The following is a 5,196-nucleotide window of genomic DNA, read 5'->3' on the forward strand; positions in this document are numbered from 1 at the left end:
AAAAGACACACACACTATTTCAAATATTAAATTGCATACTTCTTAAAAAATTTATTTTATTAAAAATGGTATATATAAGTACTCAATTTGATAGATCTATTAATACTTTATAAAAAACAAATTCAATAAATTGAAACACTAATCAAATAATATTTTAAGAATGATCAGACGAATCAGGAATCTGATGGGAAATTCAACAACAAATATAATAACAACTCTAACAGAGCAATATGCAGCGGATAATCAATTTCCCAAACTTGCAAGAATCTGTGAGGAGCAATCAACAAATAATCACAGCAACTAAAATCACCAATCACAAATGACACAATAATTTTTAACGTGGAAAAACCTTTTCAATGTGAGAAGTAAACAACCACAGGACCAAACCAGTAATAGAGCTCCACTATGATCAAAATATGGGTAATATGGCACAAATTCGTGCTCAGTAACCAGCCAAAAACAGCAAGGTAACCAGCACAACAATCAGCCAACACAATGAGAAAACAAACATGAAATTGAGAACAAAGTTCAGCAAAAAAACCCAGAAAAACTGCTACTGTCCGAGTTCAATTTCTCCCACCTCAGACCTCTGATCGACGATCCAAACGGTCAGAATGAAGTACCATGAGTCACGAACCTGCTGTCCAAATTTCAGCCCGATCCGACGGTGAACGAAGGAGAAATCGTGAATCTAGTGCAGCTGCTCTGTTTTATGCGAAAATAGGGTTTGCTCTTCCTCTCTCACTTTTCTCTTTGCCTCTCTCTTTGAATTCAGCTCTTTCACGCCCACTAATCTGACCTCTCTCCACTTGGTTAAGTGAGACACATGGACTTGCACACATTGGGCCTTTCTCCACATAGGAAGGGAGCCCAAAACCCAACATATCTCCCCCTCACAACTATGTGGAGGTGACCGCCAAACCGGCGATCTCACAACAAGTTTCAAACTTGCTTCTCGGTAATGCCTTGGTCATCATATCAGCACCATTATCATCTGTATGAACCTTGGCCAATTCCAACAACCCAGCATCCAAAACATCACGTATCCAATGATACCTAACATCAATGTGCTTGGACCTAGAATGAAAGGTTGAGTTCTTACCAAGATGAATTGCACTTTGACTATCACAAAATAGCAAATACTTATCTTGAACAAAACCAAGCTCCTGCAAGAATTTCCTCAACCATAACAATTCCTTGCATGCTTCTGTAATGGCAATGAACTCTGCCTCAGTAGTGGACAATGCAACACACCTCTGCAATCTGGATTGCCATGCCACAGCTCCCCCTGCAAGCTTAATCAAGTAGCCTGAAGTAGACTTTCTGGAATCAATGTCTCCAGCCATATCAGAATCAGTATATCCCACAAGAGTAGGCTTATCACCTCCAAAACAAAGCCTCAAACTGGTAGTACCACGAAGATACCTCAAAATCCATTTCACAGCATTCCAATGCTCTCTACCTGGATTAGACAGAAATCTACTAACTGTACCAACAGCATGTGCAATATCAGGCCTTGTACACACCATTGCATACATTAAACTACCCACAGCAGATGCATAAGGAACTCGTTGCATATCTGATTGTTCAGCTTCATTGGTAGGACTCTGACTAGTACTCAATTTAAAATGAGTAGCAAGAGGAGTACTTACAGCCTTAGCATATTCCATCTGGAACCTCTGTAACAGTCTTTCAACATAGTGTTCTTGTGACAGCCAAAGTTTCTTCTTGTTCCTGTCACGCATGATTCTTATACCAAGAATCTGCTTAGCAGCTCCCATGTCTTTCATGGCAAATGACTCGCCCAATTGCTTCTTCAACCTGTTAATCATGGAAATATTTTTCCCAACAATAAGCATGTCATCAACATACAATAACAAGATAATGAAATCATCATCAGCAAACTTTTTAACAAAGACACAGTGATCAGAAGTAGTCTTCCTGTAGCCTTGCTCACACATAACTGACTCAAACTTCTTGTACCACTGACGCGGGGCCTGCTTCAAACCATATAGACTCTTTCTGAGCCTACACACATAGTCTTCTTTGCCTTTAACAAGAAAACCATCAGGTTGCTTCATGTAAATCTCTTCCTCCAAATCACCATGAAGGAAAGCAGTTTTTACATCCATTTGCTCTACCTCCAAATCAAGAGTAGCAGCCAAACTCAACACAGTTCTAATGGATGACATCTTCACCACAGGAGAAAAAATCTCATTGAAATCAACACCCTTTCTCTGTCTGAAACCTCTCACAACTAATCTGGCTTTATATCTTGGAGATGTAGAATTGCTTTCTTGCTTCACTCTGAAGATCCACCTGTTTTCCAAAGCCTTCTTTCCCTTAGGTAGTTTCACCAAATCAAAAGTGTGATTATCATGCAAAGACTTCATTTCATCTTGCATAGCATCCAACCACTTCTTCTTTTCATCACTCTCCATGGCTTCATCATAACATTCAGGTTCGCCTCCATCAGTCAAGGTAACATAGTCATCAGAAGGATACCTGGTGGATGGTTTCCTCTGCCTAGTAGACCTCCAAACTTGAGCTTGAGGTGGTTCAGGAGCATCACCAAGATCCTCATCTTGTGACATCTCATGTTCTTCTTCAGCATCATCATTAGGAACATCAAAATCATCTCCAAGCTGCTGATCACCAACATCACCATGTTGCTCATCATTCTGAACATTATTTTCAGCAGTATCCAGATCATGTGTAGGCATCCGAACTGGATCAACATCAGACAAACCATTATCAATCTCAGGTGTAGTCTTCTCCATCTTATCAATGTCTTCAATGGTTTGGTCTTCCATGAACTTCACATCACGGCTTCTAACAGCTTTCTTCTCAACTGGATCAAACAGCTTGTAGCCAAATTCATCCTGACCATAACCGATAAAGATGCACTGTCTTGTCTTCCCATCCAACTTGGATCTCTCATCCTTTGGAACATGCACATATGCTTTGCAACCGAAGACACGCAAATGATCATACCTGACATTCTTGCCAAACCAAATCTTGTCTGGCACCTCAGCATTCAAAGCACCTGCAGGACTCAGATTAATAACATGCACTGCCATGTACAATGCTTCACCCCAGAAATGCTTAGGCAACTTTGCTTCAGAAAGCATACACCTAACTCTTTCAATCAACGTCCTGTTCATTCTCTCTGCTAAACCATTCAGCTGAGGGGTTTTAGGAGGAGTCTTTTCATGTCTGATACCGTGCTGCTTGCAATAAACATCAAATGGTCCACAATACTCACCACCATTGTCAGTACGAATGCATTTCAACTTCTTGCCTGACTGTCTCTCCACCATAACATGGAACTCTTTGAATTTCTCCAGAACTTGGTCTTTTGTCTTCAAAGCATAGACCCAAAGCTTTCTGGAACAATCATCAATAAAAGTAACAAAGTAAAGTGCACCACTAATTGACTTTACCTTCAACGGGCCACAAACATCAGAATGCACCAATTCAAGCAACTCTGACTTCCTTGAGGAAGGATGTTTCTTGAAGGATACTCTAGTCTGCTTACCAGCCATGCAATGAGAACATTTCTCCAACTCTGCACTCTTTAATCCCGGAAGTACATCCTTTTTAGCTAAACAATTCAGCCCCTTTTCACTGATATGACTAAGCCTGCGGTGCCACAAAGAAGCCTCCATATCCATGGCATTCACACTGTCTTTAGCAACCAATGCTTTAGTCCAATACAGTTTATTAATTTTCTCCCCTCTGGCCACAACTAAGTTACCTCTGGTGAGTTTCCATTTTCCTGAACCAAAGTGATTATCATAACCACCATCATCAAGCATCTGCACAGAGATCAAATTAAAGCGAACATCTGGAGCATGTTTGACTCCTCTAAGCAACAACTGCACTCCCATGTTGGTCTGCAAACAAACATCACCAATACCAACTACCTTGGACACACCATCATTACCCATCTTCAACACTCCAAAGTCACCAGAAGTGTAAGATGTGAAGAACTCCTTCCTTGGTGTAACATGCAGTGTAGCACCACTATCAATAATCCACATGCTCTCATCTGATACAAGATTGACTGAGTCATAGTCACGGAGAATAATCAGATCATCACAAGTAGCAGTAGTAACACGGTCATCATCATCATGATTCTTATCTCTCTGCTTACTGTTATTGTTTTTGCTCTCCCTTTTCCATATGAAACAGTTCCTCTGTATGTGCCCCATTTTGTGACAATAATTGCACTCCACATTCTTGTGTCTGGACTTGGACTTACTTCTGTTGTTCTCTCTACTCGCACTTCTGTTATTCTGTCTATTCCCTTTCGGTTCCTTTCTTTGACTTCGGCCCCTGTTCTCAGTGACAAGTACCTCGGAATGAGATGAAGTACCTTGTGCCTTCCTTCTCATCTCCTCATTAAGAACACTTCCCTTTACACTTTGCAAAGAGACAACACCATCAGAAGCTGAGTTTGTAATTGAAACCCGAAAAGTTTCCCAAGAATCTGGTAGAGTATTCAGTAGCCATAGTCCCAACACTTCATCATCAAATTTGATACCCATACCTGACAATTGATCTAGGAGCCCTTGAAAATCATTTAAATGATCTGAAATAGAAGTCCCCTCCTTGTACCTCAAATTCATCAAGGAGTTCAACAAATACAACTTATTATTCCCTGATTTAGAAGCATACAAAGATTCAATCTTCTTCCACAAGGATCTTGCATGTTCCTCATTAGCAATGTGATTATAAACATTGTCTTCTACATATTGCCGAATAAAACCACAGACCTGCTGATGTTCAAAGCTCCAATCCTCATCAGTCTTGGATTCTGGCTTCTCAGTAGCAAACACAGGAAGATGCAAATTCTTCACAAATAACAGATCCTTCATTTTTCCCTTCCATAAGTGATAATTAGTGCCATTCAAACAAATCATTCTATTTGTATTTGCCTCCATCATTCAAACAAGTCAAACAGCCCCTTAACCAAAGAGCTCTGATGCCACTCTGATGGGAAATTCAACAACAAATATAATAACAACTCTAACAGAGCAATATGCAGCGGATAATCAATTTCCCAAACTTGCAAGAATCTGTGAGGAGCAATCAACAAATAATCACAGCAACTAAAATCACCAATCACAAATGACACAATAATTTTTAACGTGGAAAAACCTTCTCAATGTGAGAAGTAAACAACCACGGGAC

This window comes from Cicer arietinum, chromosome 8 (genome assembly GCF_000331145.2).
Source record: "Cicer arietinum cultivar CDC Frontier isolate Library 1 chromosome 8, Cicar.CDCFrontier_v2.0, whole genome shotgun sequence".
NCBI classification, from domain to species: Eukaryota; Viridiplantae; Streptophyta; class Magnoliopsida; order Fabales; family Fabaceae; genus Cicer; species Cicer arietinum.